This window comes from Euphorbia lathyris, chromosome 2 (genome assembly GCF_963576675.1).
Source record: "Euphorbia lathyris chromosome 2, ddEupLath1.1, whole genome shotgun sequence".
Classification (NCBI taxonomy): Eukaryota; Viridiplantae; Streptophyta; class Magnoliopsida; order Malpighiales; family Euphorbiaceae; genus Euphorbia; species Euphorbia lathyris.
Window position 1 is genome coordinate 77536495 of NC_088911.1, and position 18407 is coordinate 77554901.

An 18407-nucleotide genomic window follows, 5' to 3' on the forward strand; every position below is an offset into this window, starting at 1 on the left:
GGGATGGCAGAGATGTCCTTTGTGCACGTTTCAAGTGCTTTCCTCTTCTTCTTTGCCTTTGGTGACTCAGCAGGGACTTCCTTCCCGTTCTTAGGTTCAACTTCTGGTTCAGCATCACCTGATTCTTCCTCTTCCACAATTTCTTCAGCCCCTTTCAATGGCTGGTTGAATACTAACCCAAACAGTAGAGCTGCGGTTATTTTCGTTCCCAAACTCTTAGTCTCATTGATTGTCTCTATTTTGTGATCTTCAAGGATTTTGGTGATTAGAGAACCCAGTCTAAGTTTCTTACCTCCACGTTGAAGTGCACCAACCAGAAACACAGGCATATTGAGTGGGCTGTAGGTTAGCATGTGCCATATAAAGCACTGCTCGAAGTTGGAGGCTGGCGAGGCTGAGCTGAGTTTAGGGAAGATGAAGTTTGTTAGTATGTAGTGTGCCATCTTCTGGTTTTGTCCTATACAGGTACTGGTTATCTCTCCTTTGTGATTTCTGGGTTTGCAAAATCCCTTGACATGATCAAGCTTTTCCTTTGTTGTTCTAAACTCAGTCCCTTCTTCTGGTAGATTTAGCAGAGTTGCCAAGTAGGATGGTGTGATTGTTATCTTGTGGCCCTTGACATGGGTTTCCAAGTAGTCCGCATCGTCTTCATCCATAAACAGACCGGAGTAAAATTCCCTAACCAGGCAAGGATAGGTAGTTCCGGGGAGAGAGAAAAAGCCTACCCAATCATTTTTCTCAATCCACTGACAGAATGGTTTCTCGGCGGTGATGAAGCTGGGAGAAAACCATCGGCACTTTAGGACTTCGAATTGTTGACTTTCTTGTGAACCTTTACCATGGTTCTAGCCTTGGGTTTCTTTTGTTTTGAGGAGCTTGCTGGGTCAGCTTGAGGATTTTTGTTAAGAACAGGAGATTTGGGATTTTCATCGGTGTGATGTTTGCCGGAATCACCACCAGAGACATTCTGAGAGTTTGTCATTCTCAGAGATTTTTAGGGTTTTTGAAGTTTTGACAGAGAGAGAAGAATTCGAATGCCTAAGGATTCACGTGTGAAAAGGATTAAGGGAGAATCTTCCTCTATTTATAGAAATCTAAATCGCCCCCATTTATTGAACTAGCCGTTTCACCTTGGGATATTCAATCGACAGAGATTCTGTCACTTATGTCATCTTCGGCGCATGGGTTATGTCATTATTGTTTGCCTTTTTGAGGTGCTATTTATTACACGTGTTGGCATTTAATGGTGCGAGTAGGTTTTAACTCAGTTTAATTAGAATGTGAGGCGTTTGTGATACTGAGTACCTAATTTTATGAATTTTCATTTCTTAGTTGCTCAGCATAAGATAATAACACAGTTTGTATATCTACTCAGCACAAGGTTACTACTCAGCATATGTACCTACTCAGGATGATCGCTCAACATGTATGTTAACTCAGCATAGAGTGATTTTCTACGTTTCAAGCTCAGTGAGTAGTAGTTACAAATTTTTGAATTTACTCAGCATGGCAATTTCACAACATTCAATTTTTCTCATAGAATTATTGAAGGGGATTAGACATACCGATGGCTTCCCTTAGTATGTTGAATTGTTCACGTGCCAGGGGCTTAGTGAAGATATCTGCAAGCTGTTCATTGGTTGGCACATAGGTCAGCTTGATCTCATCTTTTAGTACGTGATCTCTGATGAAGTGATGCCTTATGCTAACATGCTTCAATCTACTGTGTTGGACTGGATTCTTGGATAGATCAATGGCACTCTTGTTGTCACATCGGATCTCTATTGTTTCTGTTTTAACTCCATAATCCTCAAGCTGTTGCTTTATCCATAGGACTTGTGCAACACAGCTTCCAACAGCCACGTACTCAGCTTCAGTCGTAGATAGGGCTACAGATGATTGTTTCTTGCTGAACCAAGATACTAGACAGCTTCCAAGGAAATGACATCCTCCCAAAGTACTCTTACGCTCTAGCTTATCTCGTCCATAGTCAGCATCAGTATATCCAATGAGTGTGAAGTCACTTGAGGTTGGATACCATAAACCTGCATCGACTGAGCTCTGCAAATATCTAAAAATTCTTTTCACAGCAATTAGGTGAGATTCCCTGGGGTCAGATTGATATCTCGCATAATAACATACTGAGTATTGTATATCAGGTCTACTAGCTGTGAGATAAAGTAAGGAGCCTATCATACCTCGATAGAGTTTACTATCTACTGACTTACTTTTCTCATCTTTGCATAGGACAGTATCTGTACTCATAGGGGTTGATATGGGTTTGCAATCCACCATGCTGAATTTCTTTAACATTTCTTTGGTGTACTTAGACTGACTTATGAAGATGCCATTCTTGCCTTGCTTAATTTGAAGTCCAAGGAATAAGTTGAGTTCACCCATCATGGACATTTCGAACTCAGTTTGCATCTGTTTGCTAAGTTCTCATTCCTGGTGAATTGATCAAGCTCTTATTGCATGGCATTGATCCAATACTCATCGTGCTCAGCATCAGCAAAATTCTTTGGTTCTTGCATTGAGACGAATGCAACATTGCTGAGGTATTTCCTAAGCTGATCTCTGGTCATCAGCTTGTTGTCAGCAGCATCAAGAATGGATTTTTCTGAATGTCCTCTTGGGATCTTTATTTCTTTGGGCAATGTTGAGTCATTTGGAATAGGTGTTTCTACAATCTCTACAGGAATAGATTGGTCAGTAAATGTTATTTCAACTTCATGCTTACCTTTGGTCAGCCCTTGTATAGATGATTCAGAGGCTCCTGATTGGTCAGCGGAAACTGAGCTTGGTTCATCTTCTTCTTCGAGCTGAGCTAACCTTCCTACATGGTCAGCTTCATCGAACTCAACATGGATAGACTCTTCTATATTGAGTTATTTTGTTATAGACTCTATATGCTTTACTGTTTGTTGAGTACCCTAAAAAGATCGCTTCATCAGCTTTAACATCAAATTTTCCAAGATTATCCCTTGTATTGAGTATAAAACACTTACACCCAAAGGCACGAAAGTAACCAATGTTGGGCTTTCGTCCTTTCCAAAGTTCATATGGGGTTTTCTTAAGTATAGGTCTAACTAGAGCCCTATTCAGTATGTAGCATGCTGTGTGGACAGCCTCACCCCAGAACTACTTTGGAAGCCTATTTTCACTCAGCATGGTTCTAGCAATTTCGACAATAGTTCTGTTCTTCCTTTCAATAACCCCATTCTGTTGAGGTGTTTTAGGGACAGAGAAATTGTGGTCAATACCACTGGTTTCACAGAATTCGTCAAACTGTTGGTTTTTGAATTCTCCACCATTGTCACTTCTAATATGAGCTACTTTTAGGTCTTTGTCAATTTCAAGCTTTTTAATCAATGTGGTGAACATCTCAAATGTTTCATCCTTGCTACTCAGCAAGATGATCCAAGTGTACCGAGAGAAATCGTCTACAATGACCAAGGAAAATTTCTTATCTTCCAAGCTGAGTGGCTGGATAGGTCCGAAAAGATCCAAGTGTAGTAATTCCAATGGTCTCTTGGTTGAGACAATATTTTTACTATGAAATGACTTTTTAGTTTGTTTGCCTTGCTGACAAGCTTTACACAATTGATCTTTTTCAAATTTTAATTTGGGTAATCCCTCAACTAATTGCTTTCTAGCTACTTTGGCAAGAAGGTCCATGCTGACATGCCCAAGTCTTCTATGCCATATCCAGGAGTTATCCTCTTTAGACACCAAGCATATGTTTTTGGAAAACTGTTTTTCTAAATTTAGCATGTACACATTTTCTACACGAGGGGCAGTTAAAATTAATTCATTTGTATTTCCCTCGAGTATTTGACACTTGGTATTATCAAATACAACCTTTCTGCCGCTCTTGCAAAGCTGAGCTACACTTAGCAGATTGTACTTGAGACCTTTAACTAGGGAGACAGATTCAATAGTTGGGTTACCTCCGATAGTTCCCGAGCCGACTATCTTACCCTTTTTATTATCTCCAAAGTTTACACTTCCACCTCGTTTAAGCTCTAGTGTGATGAATTGTGTTTCATCACCTGTCATGTGTCTTGAGCATGCGCTGTCTATGTACCAAAGTTTTGACTTCTCCACGCATGTCAAGCTAACCTGCATTTTAAACTATTCATCTTTAGGTACCCAATTCTTTTTGGGTCCTTTCTTGTTAGTATAAACAGGTGCAAAGTCATATTTCAGTTTGTGACGACATACTTTTATAGTGTGGCCATTTTTACCACAGAAGTCACAATAACTTACTCTTTGAGGGTGATGCTGAGTGTGGTCAGCATTGTTATGCTGAGCATGCCAACATACCTTAGTGGTATGTCATTTTCTTCCGCAGAAGTCACATTGGACAATCCGCTTGTTGAACCAACACACATCTTTTGTGTGTCCCCTTTTTCCACAACAGTCACACTGGGTGAACTGTTTGTGCTGACTAGTACTGGTGTACTCAGCATGGGTTTTATTTTTATTTGAGCCTTTTACTTGACTCTGTAGGATTGTAACGTCCTTTCTAAGTTTCTTTGACTCAGATTGGACCTCCGTGACAAACTTATGCATTATTTGAATGTTGCTATGTAAGTCTGAATTGTCTTGGAGGAGATATCGGAGGTCACTCAGCTTGACCTCTTCAATCTCGTCACATCGCCTGCTGAGTGATTTTATTTTCTTATTGCATTTCTTAGTTAGCTTGTATAAATCACTCAAGGCATTTACCATTTCATTTCTAAACAAGAGTAAGGGTGTTACCTCATTGTTGTGTACCTCCCGGTCAGTTTCATCAGAGAGGTCAGCTTGCTCTGATTGAGAATGGTCAGCTCCATCATCTGCCATAAAACATATATTGGCAGTTTCATTTTGCTCAGCTTCAGATGAGGTTGACTCATCACTGTCGCTCCATGTTGCTACCATTGCTTTCTTGTTTCCCTTCTTATCCTTTTTGAGATTCGGACAGCTTGACTTGATATGTCCAGTCTGATGGCACTCAAAGCATGTGACGGACTTGGAGCTGTCCTTCTTGTATTTGTCACTTGACTCAGCTTTATATCTGTCACCTCTTTCGTATGGTCGTTTGCTGTTCCTGTCATTTCTTCTGAACAGCTTCTTCATCTTTCTAGTGAACATAGCCATTTCCTCATCATCAGTTGAGTCAGCTTTAGTCGAGTCAGCTTTCATGACTAGTGACTTTTGTTTCTTGACTTCTTACTTTTCTTTCTCTTTAGCTTTAAAGTTTTGCATTGAGATTTCATGAGTCAGCAGAGATCCGATTAGCTCATCATACTTGTATGTAGTCAGGTCCTGAGCTTCTTCTACTGCAGTTTTCTTTACTTGCCAGCTCTTCGGTAGGCTTCTCAAGATTTTCTTCACTTGTTCTTCTTCAGTGAAGTTCTTGCCGAGTCTTTTTAACTCATTTATAATATTGGTGAATCTGGCATTCATGCTGGAGATGTCTTCGTTGTCGTTCATTTCAAATAGCTCATACAATCTCATGTGTTGATTCACCTTTGACTCATTGACTTTGATTGTGCCTTCATAGGTCACTTCGAGCTTCTTCCAAATCTCATGTGGTGACTCAAAACCTGAAATCTTATTATATTCTACAGCATCTAAAGCACAGTGAAGCATATTTATAGCCGAAGCATTATTTTGGAGTTTTCTAAGGTCATCTTCTGACAACTCAGTTTCACTCTTAACAACTTTCTCATTGTTAACAGTTTTATATGGCACGAATGGCCCTTGAACAATTGCAAGCCATGCACTCATGTTTGTGGCTTGGATAAAGTTCTTCATCCTATTCTTCCAGAATGTATAGTTTGATCCAAAGAATAGGGGAGGCCGACTGATTGATAATCCCTCTGGGAGTATCTGGGTTGTTTGGTTTCCTGGAAGGACTTGTAGATGCCGGAATCGCAAAGATTCCCGGCATATTCATCCATCATCAATTTGATACAGATACAGATACAGAGGAAAAGTCAATTTTATCAAACCCCAAATACAGCATCCCAGTAATAAATTTGGAAGATGCAGATAAAGATGGTAATAAACGAGGCGAAATCATTGGGAAAGTGGGAGTGATAAGGATTGACTTAGTCATTTTCTGTTATGATATTTATTCAAATTATATTCTGTATTTATCCTGTAATTAGTTATTATCTCTAGCTTATCTTAACTACACAGTTTAGGGTTGTAAACTCTATTTATACCTCTCTTCCAAAGTGAATAAACACAACTTCTTCTTCTCTATGTGGTATCAGAGCTTTTTGATCCACTTTCCCTCTTTAACAAAACCCCTTCTTCCTCTCACGCCTCTCCTATGGCAACTCCGAATTCATCTTCTCAAATTCCCAATAATGATGACCGAACGAAGCCCTTCACCTACATAAATATCCAACGCACAATTCAATTAAGCCCTACAAACTATCTATCTTGGAAATTACAGATTCAAGCCATCCTGATTGGGCACGATCTGTACAAGTTTGTTGATGACACTTACCTTCCTCCCTCCCCAACCATTACTGAAGCTGGCACTGAGAAACCTAACCCGGAACTGCGTTTATGGAATCGACAAGATCAATTACTATTTGTTGCCCTAGTTGGCACTCTTTCTCCCTCACTCCTTCCACTAGTTTCTCAAGCAAAAACTGTTGGTCCCGTGTGATTAGTTCCAAGGGGGGGTTAGGAACTAATCTAACTTTTTTCGCTAATTAATCTTGCTGACTTAGTTATTTTAGTAATTTGAGCAGCTCAACTTTGGTCAGCTTGGGTGAGCTTACCGTAAGACAACTTTAGTCAGATGCTGACTAAGACTGTTTTCCTTGAGAGATGGGAATTGACTCTCTTGTAGTCAGTTTCCAACTCAGCACTTCGATTTACTCCGTGTTTGTTTCTAACAGTTTATATGCTGAGAAAATGCAACAAACAACACAAGCACAGATATATATATATATATATATATATATATATATATATATATATATATATATATATATTTGAGAGAGTTAGAAATTACTCAGTATCACTTATCCTGGTTCGGCCTCTCTGCCTACGTCTAGTCCCTTGAATCCTCTAGGCTTTTAGAATCCAATACTGAGCTCTTTAAAGGTAGAGCACAAACCGATTACAGGCAGTTGAATATGCAAGAGTACCGTCCTCTATTTTTCTACTCAACTCCTACTAAGCACCACAGCCCGATACTTAGATTTTTCTACCACTGAATGTTTACAACCAAACACTCAGCACAACACTCTCAATATTTCAATTGATACAATTTTTTCTCTTTCAGAGGGAGAACACTTTATATGATTACAGAGAATCAAACTAACATTTACACAGGAATAGAAAGTGAGTGTAAGATTTTTTTCTTGTTTTGAAGTGCTTTGAACTTGTATTTTTCTCTCTTGTATTTTTCTTTTTGTGCTTTTTCAATCGGCGATGATCCAAGGATTTTGATTGTCCTTATATAGGAGAAAATCTGTGTTGGATCATTTTGAAATGATTTAGCCGTTGATGTTAAAACGACTCTTTTAGGGAACAACTTCTGGTCAGCTCCAGACTGTTCCGGCCATTCCTTACCTCTGTTTTCCTTGAGGCGTCAGACTTTGTCTTCTTGCGTCAGACTTGTCTCTTTGTGCCAATTGTCTTTTACCAGTAATCCATTGACCCATACATCTCGGAATGTGTCCTTTGTGTTATTCCAAGGAATCAATTATTGGCGCAGAGGGATGGCAATCATTGTCTTCTAGTGAACGACTCTTTTATGTTGTCCTGAAGATTCACCCAGCTTCTACTACGTTATTCATTGTCTTTGGCATCTTTAATGCTGAGTTCACTTTTAGTTGGCTCAACTTTGTAAGACAATTGTGTTGGTCCCTTATAACGTTACAAGTATAGTTCCAAGGGGGGATTAGGAACTATTTAAAAAAATTTAAGCTAGGGCAGACTTCTTTTTCGTGAGAAAAAGGTTTGGACAGCGGCGCTGAGTGAATAGCAAGATACTGGCTTAGTCAGCTAGTGACTAGGTCAGTTTCTTTACTTGAGTCAGGAGATAGCACTTAGAGTCTATTCCTGAGCTCAGATATTCAATGCGCACAACTCAGCTTGACCTCTTTACTTGGTTAGTTTTTAGTTTTAAGCAAGCAATAAATATATAAAGGAGTTAAAGGTTAGAAATATGTTACTCAGCAGATTTATCTAGGTTCGGCCTCCAAGCCTACGTCCTGTCCCCGGAACACGTTCCGAGATTTCGAATTCTCTACTGAGCTCTTTAACGGTAGAGCATCAAACCTTTTACAATCTTAGCAACTGAGTATAACAAGAGTACCTTCCTCTATACCTCTACTCAATCCTAATCTCTTACTGAGTACTATAACCGAGTACTCAGCCTCTCCTTTCTAATCTCTAGAAATGATAAGTGTTTGTCCTAAACAATGATTGCTACGACACCTTAGATGATTGAATAATCACTCTAGACTTTTACACAAAAGATATGAAATTTAGTGTAAGATTTCTTTGCTTTTTCTTGCAGAACTTTGCGTAGAAATTTGGTCAGCGTAATGGCTTGATCAAGTTCTGTATTGAATGAAGCAACTGATGGCACTATTTATAGAGACGTCTGAGGCATCGGTCATTTCGAATTTCGAAATAACCGTTGGAGGGAAACGGCTTCCTGTCGTTGTCATCCTGACTTGCTCAGAACTCTCGGCCAATCAGATTTGAGTATCTTGTGTCCTCAGTCAGCTTTTGGTCAGCTCGGCAGAATGTCTCTCCATTTATGGTAAGGTCAACTGGACAACATACTGTGTCTTCTGAACTTTACCCAAAGTGGAAATACTTTGTCTGGAAGTTGTTCTTAGCCAGCTGCTGTCTTGTACTGTTTGTCGAATCAACTCAGCAGCTTCGTCCCGAAGTTGTTCCACGAAGGTCTTCTAGATCCTTCTTTCGCTGAGCTGTGTTTTGTACATAACGACAGCGTTTTGACATACGCGGGCCGAGTTGCCTTAAACTGTTTGACTTGGGGTTTGACTTCCGTATTGGGCTTGGGCCTTTTAATCTTGTGTCTTATAAACAATTTAACTCAACATTGAACAAACACATTAGTAGAATAAATCAAAGCATTTAAACTTAGTGTGTTTAGAATATATTTTAATTACACTTAAACAATTTTGTCAAATCAAAATTATGTGGAAAGGTGTTTTAACAAACTCCCCCATTTTGATGTTGGCAAAACTATTCAGCGAAGAACTCAGTATTGAGCTCCCCCATGATAGTTGACCTAATATATCTTAGCAAACTCCCCCGTAAGGGTTGAGCTACTGATTTAGTTTTACTCTAAACATTTGAAGGTTTAATCGAGTAAGTCTAAGGTCAGTTTTCAGATATAGGTCAGCTCATGGAACATATTCTATTTTACTCAGAGTTTAAGCGGAAGTTATAGCATTTAGAGGGCGCTGAGTAATTTGTTGTTCAATGAGTTTTATAAGACAATGTTATATAAACATACAAGTCAATGTCAAACATGTTATCAGCATTGGGTACAATCAACAAGTTTTATAAGCATTTAAACATGGTTGATGTAATTGAAGATACATAATGACTTAATACTCAGCATCATAGATAATAACTCATAACTCAGTTTTTGGATAAAAAGATGCAAGTATTGATATTACTAGAAGTAGTCAGTGTATACAGCAAAAGAAAGAAAAACATAACACATAGAGACTACAAACATAGCATAACTGAGCTAGCCTAAATTCTATTTCTTTTTCTTTTGCTTGGACTGACTATGCTCATGTTGTGTTCTAGCTTGTTCTTTCTCCCCCGTTTTGTCAGCATCGGGAGGAGGAATCCTAAAAGCGTCGGTTAAGACGGCTCTGCTCAGTTCTGTGGACAGCTCCTTAAGTCTATCGGCGCTTTCATTGACACCATAAAAAATAGCAACTCCATTATCTGAGACCTTGGAAGGTATATTAAGTTCAGCAGCGCTGATCATGCTTACTATGAAAGCTTGAGATTTTCCTACCCAGGTAAGTGCATCGGTCAGACCAGCAATGACTTGATGAAAAGTCTTCAGTAAGGATGTGTCGTAGTATTGACGCTGAATATTTGTGTGACGTATGTGGTTGAAGGTTTGTCTGGTGATAGACAGCATTTCATTTTACTTCATAGCGTCAGTGTCCATCTCTTGCTTGTTCAAGTTCAGCAATCGAACGGCCTCACTAATTTGCTCCACTGAGCACTGAGAATAGGAGACCATTTGCTCGTTGGTTTTAATTTGCTCAGTGTGAAGCTGAGCAAAAAGCATTTTGACTTCATCAGAAGTTGCATAGCGCGTGTTCGCAGCTGACAAAGTCTGAACTTGTTCTTGAAGAGCGTTGAGATGTTGAACTATTGTCAGCTGGATCTCAGCCAGCTTTGCGATGGAATCCTACTTAGCTTGCTGTGCTTGAAAGGTAACGATGACACTCAGCAAGTCCTTGAATCCCTTAACTTCATTGAGAAGCTGAGTTACATGGGAGAGCTGAGTTGTCTCAGCAGTAGAAGACCCAGCAGCAGGTTGAGTGGTTTGATAAAGGTCTTTGATTAGTGTTTGCACCGAGTCGATGATTCTTTTTCCAGACTCGGTAGCATGCAAGTAGCTAAGAGGGCCTTCATTAACTTGCCTTGTTGCCTCAGTATGACCGGTTGGAAGAGGAGTTAGAGGAATAACATGGTCAGTGACTGGAAGTGTGTTTCTAATCTGCACTTGTGGTTCTGGTAGAGTTGATTGATCGGCAGATGTGTTGATTGGAGAAGAGGTAATTCTAATGCTGTCTCTACTGAATGGGGCAGGAATGTTTTGAGTCAGCATAATGCTTGGATTGACAGCATTTACAGGAATTGACTCAACTTGACTTGTTGAGTTGGCAGAGGCATTCAAGTCGGCGTGTTCCTTTGGTAAAGAAACAGAGGCTTGCTTTTCAAGGGAAGCCGATGGAGTAGAAGTTGGTTGTTTTCTAAAAAATTTCAGCTTGAGTGCAGAAGGATCCTTGGTCGGCTTCTGAATAACAAAGTCTGGGACAGTTGGTGGTTGAACCGGAAGGTCAATGACTGTCTTCTGACTTGCCTTAACTAATCTTCTTCTGCGAGGAGGAGTGTCAGCTTGAATAGACTCTCCTGAGTGAGATGGGGAAGGTTCTTCTTGATCAGCATTAAGCTGGTCAGCTTGTTCTTATCCTTGATCAACATTGTGTTGGTCAGGTTCTTGTTCATCTCCAGCAGCCAACCCAGTATTGGTTGGCTCAGCATCAACCTCACTAGCTGTTTCCTCAGTGTCCTCAGCGTCATCCTGACCGCTTGCTTCTTCTTGTTCTTCATCTTCTTCACTATCGCCATCTAACTCTTCCTCAACTTGTGCAATGAACTGATCGTCCAGATGCACATCATCTTCTTGATGCTCAGCTACAGTTCCTAGACACTGTGTGTAGTGAGAATCACTAGGAACAACGACGTCAGTAGGAATAGCATCAATAGGAGTCAGTGTAGAAGACTTGTGCTTCTTTTGAGGTTGCTTATCAGCATTTGTTCTTTCCTCAGTTTCATGCTCTTCTTGCCTGCTCCTTTTCTCAGCTGACTTAGGTTTCTCCTGACCTGGTTCAACAGCTGACTTAGGCTTCTTGGCTTGAGGCTCAGCCTTCTTTGAAGGAGTCCCAACAGCTTGTTGGTCCCTTATAACGTTACAAGTATAGTTCCAAGGGGCGGTTAGGAACTATTTAAACTTTTTATAATTTAGGGAAGACTTCTTTTCTTAAGAGAAAAGGTTTTAACAGTGGCGCTGAGTAAACAACAAGATACTGGCTTAGTCAACTGGTGACTAGGTCAGTTTCTTAACTTGAGTCAGGAGATAGCACTTAGAGTCTATTCCTGAGCTCAGATGTTTGATGCGCACAACTCAGCTTGACCTCTTTACTTGGTCAGTTTTTGGTTATTTAAGCAAGCAATATATATAAGGAGTTTAAGGTAAGAAATGCGTTACTCAGCAGATTTATCCAGGTTCGGCTTCTAAGCCTACGTCCTGTCCCCGGAACACGTTCCGAGCTTTCGAATCCTCTACTGAGCTCTTTAAAGGTAGAGCCTCAAACCTTTTACAATCTTAGCAACTGAGTATAACAAGAGTACCTTCCTCTATACCTCTACTCAATCCTAATCTCTCGCTGAGTACTATAACCGAGTACTCAGCCTCTCATTTCTAATCTCTAGAAATGATAAGTGTTTGTCCTAAACAATGATTGCTAAGACACCTTAGATGATTGAATAATCACTCTAGACTTTTACACAAAAGATATGAAATTTGGTGTAAGATTGCTTTGCTTTTTGCTTGCAGAACTTGCGTAGAAATTTGGTCAGCGTAATGGCTTGATCAAGTTCTGTATTGAATGAAGCTTCTGATGGCACTATTTATAGAGACGTCTGGACATCGGTCATTTTGAATTTCGAAATAACCGTTGGAGGGAAACGGCTTCCTGTCATTGTCATCCTGACTTGCTCAGAGCTCTCGGCCAATCAGATTTGAGTATCTTCTGTCCTCGGTCAGCTTTTGGTCAGCTCGGCAGAGTGTCTCTCCATTTATGGTAATGTCAACTAGACAGCATACTGTGTCGTCTGAACTTTACCCAAAGTGGAAACACTTTGTCTGGAAGTTTTCCTTAGCCAGCTGCTGTCTTGTACGCTTTGTCGAATCAACTCAACAGCTTCGTTCCGAAGTTGTTCCCTGAAGGTCTTCTAGATCCTTCTTCCACTGAGTTGCGTTTTGTCCATAACGACAACGTTTTGACATTCGCGGGCCGAGTTGTCTTGAATCGTTTGACTTGGGCTTTGAATCTTGTATTGGGCTTGGGCCTTTTAATCCTTATGTCTTATAAGCAATTCTTAACTCAACATTGAACAAACACATTAGTAGAATAAATCAAAGCATTTAAACTTAGTGTGTTTAGAATATGTTTTTAATTATACTTAAACAATTTTGTCAAATCAAAATTATGTGGAAAGGTGTTTCAACAAACTCCCCCATTTTGATGTTGGCAAAACTATTCAGCGAAGAACTCAGTATTGAGCTCCCCCATGATAGTTGACCTAATATAACTTAGCAAACTCCCCCGTAAGGGTTGAGCTACTGACTTAGTTTTACTCTAAACAATTGAAGGTTTAATCGAGTAATTCTAAGGTCAGTTTTCAGATATAGGTCAGCTCATGGAACATATTCTATTTTACTCAGTGTTTAAGCGGAAGGTTTTATCATTCAGAGGGCGCTGAGTAATTTGTTGTTCAATGAGTTTTATAAGACAATGTTTTATAAACATACAAGTCAATGTCAAACATGTTATCAGTATTGGGTGCAATCAACAAGTTTTATAGGCATTAAACATAGTTGATGTAATTGAAGATAATAACTTAATACATAGCATCGTATAAAAATAATTCATAACTCAGGGTTTGAATGAAAAGATGCAAGTATTGATATTAATATAGGTAGTCAGCATTTTCAAACAAAAGAACAAGACTGGTATAGAGACTACATACTTAGCCTATACTGAGCTAGCCTATATCTATTTCTTTCTCTTCTGTTTGGACTGACTAGACTCATGCTGTGTTTTCGCTTGTTCTTTCTCCCCCGTTTTGTTAGCATCGAGAGGAGGAATCCTAAAGGCGTCGGTTAAGACGGCTCGGGTCAGTTCTGTGGACAGCGCTTTAAGTCTATCGGCGCTTTCATTGACACCATCAAAAATAGCCGCTCCATTATCTGAGACCTTGGTGGGTATATTAAGTTCAGCAACGCTGATCATGCTGACTGTGAAGGCTTGAGATTTGCCTATCTAGGTAAGTGCATCGGTCAGACCAGCAACGACTTGATGGAATGTTTTAAGTAAGGATGTGTCATAGTATTGACGCTGAATATTACTGTGACGTATGTGGTTTAAGGTTTGTCTGGTGATAGACATCATTTCATTTTGCTTCATAGCGTCAGTATCCATTTCTTGCTTGTTCAGATTCAGCAATCGAACGGCCTCACCAATTTGCTCCACTGAGCACTGAGAATAGGAGACCATTTGCTCATTGGTTTTGATTTGCTCGGTGTGAAGCTGAGTAAAGAGCATTTTAACTTCATCAGAAGTAGCATAGCGTGTGTTCACAGCTGACAAAGTCTGAACTTGTTCTTGAAGAGCATTTAGATGTTGAACTGTTGTCAGCTGGATCTCAGCCAGCTTTGCGATGGAATCCTGCTTAGCTTGCTGTGCTTGAAAGGTAATGATGAGACTCAGAAAGTCCTTGAATCCCTTAACTTCGTTGAGAAGCTGAGTTACTAGGGAGAGCTGAGTAGTCTCAACAGTAGAGGACCCAGCAGCAGGAGGAGTAGTTTGTTGAAGGTCTTTGATCAATGTCTGCACTGAGTCGATGATTCGTTTACCAGACTCAATGACATTTATGTAGCTTTGAGAGCCTTCATTAAGTTGTCCAGTGACATCAGTATGACCGGTGGGAAGCGTAGTCAAGGGAATGACGTGGTCAGTGACTGGAAGTGTGGTTTCAATCTGCACTTGAGTTGGTGGTAGAGTTGATTGATCGGCAGATGTGTTGAGTGGAGAGGAAGTAATCCGGATGCTGTCGGTGCTAACTGAGGCAGGAATGTTCTGAGTCAGCACAATGCTTGGATTGACATCATCGACGGGAATTGATTCCACTTGACTCGTAGAATTTGCGGAAGCATTCAAGTCGGCATATTCCTTTAGTGAAGAAACAGAGGCTTGCTTTTCTAGAGAAGCCGGTGGAGTAGAGGATGGTTGTTTTCTAAAAAATTTCAGCTTCAATTTAGAAGGATCTTGGGTCGGCTTTTGAATGACAAAGTTTGGAACAGTTGGTGGTTGAACAGGAATGTCAATGACTGTCTTCTGACTTGCCTTAACCAATCTTCTTCTGCAAGGAGGAGGGTCAGCTTGAATAGACTCTCTTGAGTGAGATGGAGAAGTTTCTTCTTGATCAGCTTCTTGATCAGCATTAAGCTGGTCAGCTTGTTCTTGTACTTGATCAACATTGTGTTGGTCATGTTCTTGTTCTTCTCCAGCAGCCAACTCAGTATTGGCTTGCTCAGCTTCAATCTCACTAGCTGTCTCCTCGGAGTCAGCTTCATCACTGTTTTCTTCGCCCTGTTCCTCATCTTCTTCATCCTCCCCATCCAATTCTTCCTCAACTTGTGCAATGAACTGATCGTCCAGTTGCACATCATCCTCTTGCTATACAGCCTCAGTTCCTAGACACTGTGTGTAGTGAGAATCACCAGGAACAATGACGTCAGTAGGGATTGCGTCAATTGGAGTCAGTGAAGAAGACTCCTGCTTCTTTTGAGGTTGCTCATCAGCATCTTGTCTTTCCTCAATTTCAGGCTCATCTTGCCTGCTCCTTTTCTCAGCTGACTTAGGTCTCTCCTGACCTGGTTCAGCAACTGACTTAGGCTTCTTTGCCTTAGGCTCAGCCTTCTTTGAAGGAGTCTCAACAGCTTTTCTCTTACGGGCAGCTGGAGCCTTTGTCCTTCTTCTTTGCTTGGGAGCTGTTCCCTCAGCTTGTTGTTCACCAGCAGCAGCGGCTTTTGCTTTCTTTAGGGGCTGATTGAACTTTAACGCCCTCAACGAAGCAGCTGTGACCTCAGATCCTCTAGCTTTAACTTCATCAGTCAGGTCTATTTGATGATCAATGAGGATCCTGGTGATGAGCGAGCCCAGCCTGAGAGTTCCAGTGCTCCATAGGAACCCAGCAATTAGAAATACTGGCATGTTGATCGGTTTGTATGTCAGCATATGCCATATGAAGCATTGCTCAAAGTTCGTTGTTGAGCTGGTGCACTTGATCTTAGGATAAATGAAGTAGGTCAATAGATAGTGAGCTATCTTTTGGTGCTGACCCATAGAGGAACTGGAGACTTCTCTTGAGTGGCCTTCAGGTTTACAGAAGGTGACTTCGTACCCAGTACCGTCATGATCTCCAGATCTTCTCATCTTTGCTCCTTCATTTTTCAACTTCAGCAAATTCGCCAAATAGGTGGGATTGATGAAAATCGTTTTCCCCCTTACTACTGTTGCCAGATAGTCCTGGTTATCATCAGCGACTTGGAGGTTCTTGTAGAATTCCCTTACTAGGTCAGGATAGGTGTGATCCCTAATAGAAAACAGCTCGGTCCATCCATTTTGCGATATCCATTCGCAGAAGGGTTGCTCGGAAGTCACGAAGTTCTCAGAAACCCATCGTGAGAAGTCCACTTTCCATTCGCTAATGTTATCGAAAACCTTGGTATAGGTTCTGATTTTGGTCGGTTTTCCTTTGGAGGAGGTAGCTTGCCCAGTTTTTCCTTTACTCAGCGTAGTGACCTTGGTAGTTTCAGGCACAGAAGTTTGCCTGGAGGGTTCATCGGAGCTGGTCTTTGGGTGACCGGCACCGGAGATATTGATGGAAACTTGAGTCATAGTTTCAGAACAAGTTTAGGAAGCTTTGAGAGTTTTTAGAGAGAAAGCTTTGCTTTAGAATTCGATAGGTGTAAAGAAAATAAAGAATGGGGATTTACCCATTATTTATAACGGTGAAGAGTGGATCTTATCGAATCCATGTGTCAGTTTTGCCTTGGGATGTCAATCGGCAAAGATCCTGGCTTTTATGACACATTCGGCGCATACGTCATCCTAGGTGGCTATACGAGTGCTTTTGCATTTAATGCAACGGATCTAACACTCAGCGTTTAGAATACTAAGCGTTTTGGATTCTGAGTGGTCAGTAGTATATGAAAGGATGATTTCTTAGTTTAAGATAACTACTCGGTGTGCATATTGACTCAGTATTGATGTGTATTTTGTGTTAAGTACTCAGCATAACAATCACTCAGCATGCATTTGCATAAATCATTCAGCATAGTAATTCACTCAGCATAAATTTACATTTTAGAACAGGAATTTACTGAAGAGGATTAAACATACCAATGGCTTCTCTCAGTATGCTGAACTGTTCACGAGCCAGTGGCTTTGTGAAGATATCCGCAAGTTGCTCATCCGTTGGGACGTAGGTCAGCTTTATCTCACCTTTGAGTACATGGTCTCTAATGAAGCGATGCCTTATGCTGACATGCTTCATTCTGCTGTGTTGAATTGGGTTCTTTGATAGATCAATTGCACTTTTGTTGTCGCATTTGACCTCAATTGTCTTTGTTTGAACACCATAGTCTTCAAGCTGTTGCTTAATCCATAGGACTTGAGCAACACAATGACCAGCAGCAATATACTCAGCTTCAGTGGTAGACAAGGCTACTGACGCCTGCTTCTTACTGAACCAAGATACAAGACAGCTTCCTAAGAAATGACATCCTCCAGAGGTGCTTTTTCGTTCTAGCTTGTCTCGACCATAGTCAGCATCAGTGTATCCAACGAGTGTAAAGCCATGAGTGTTGGGATACCATAAACCTGCGTTCACCGAGCTTTGCAAGTATCTAAGGATTCTTTTTACAGCTATGTAATGAGATTCCTTAGGGTTAGATTGATATCTAGCACAGTAGCATACTGAGAACTGAATGTCCGGTCTACTGGCTGTTAAGTAAAGTAGAGAGCCTATCATACCTCGATACAATTTACTGTCTACTGACTTACCATTCTCGTCAGCGCAGAGGACAGTGTCAGTGCCCATAGGAGTGGATATTGGCTTGCAATTTTCCAAGTCATATTTCTTTAATATCTCCTGGGCATATTTAGCTTGACTGATGAAGATGCCATTCTTTCCTTGTTTTATATGAAGTCCGAGGAAGAAGTTGAGTTCTCCCATCATCGACATTTCAAACTCAGTCTGCATTTGTTTGCTAAATTCCTTGCACATTGATTCGTTAGTTACACCAAATATTATATCATCAACATAAATTTGAGCCAGCAGGGTATCTTTACCCTTTCTCTTAATGAATAAGGTTGTATCAGCTTTGCCCCTGACATAGTTTCTAGTCAGCAGGAAACTGGTCAGCCTCTCATACCAAGCACGTGGTGCTTGCTTGAGGCCGTACAGAGCCTTTTTGAGCTTATAAACGTGGTTTGGGAATTTAGGATCCTCAAACCCAGGAGGTTGATTAACATAAACTTCCTCGTTTATAACTCCATTAAGAAATGCACTTTTAACATCCATTTGAAACAGTTTAAAGTTCATGTAAGATGCATATGCACATAAAATCCTAATGGCCTCTAGCCTTGCCACCGGGGCAAAGGTCTCACCGTAGTCAATACCTTCTTGCTGACTGTAGCCCTGAGCTACAAGCCTTGCTTTGTTCCTGACTACGTTTCCTTGCTCATCCAGCTTGTTGCGGAAGACCCATCTTGTTCCAATGGTCTTCTGACTCCTTGGAT

At 40.6% G+C, this 18407-nt stretch overlaps 1 pseudogene; it reads left to right on the forward strand.

Moving 5' to 3' along the window:
* Positions 1 to 620: 620 nt before the first annotated feature.
* Positions 621 to 18407, forward strand: part of LOC136217148 (1-aminocyclopropane-1-carboxylate oxidase homolog 1-like) — a 48093-nt pseudogene continuing 30306 nt past the window's right edge.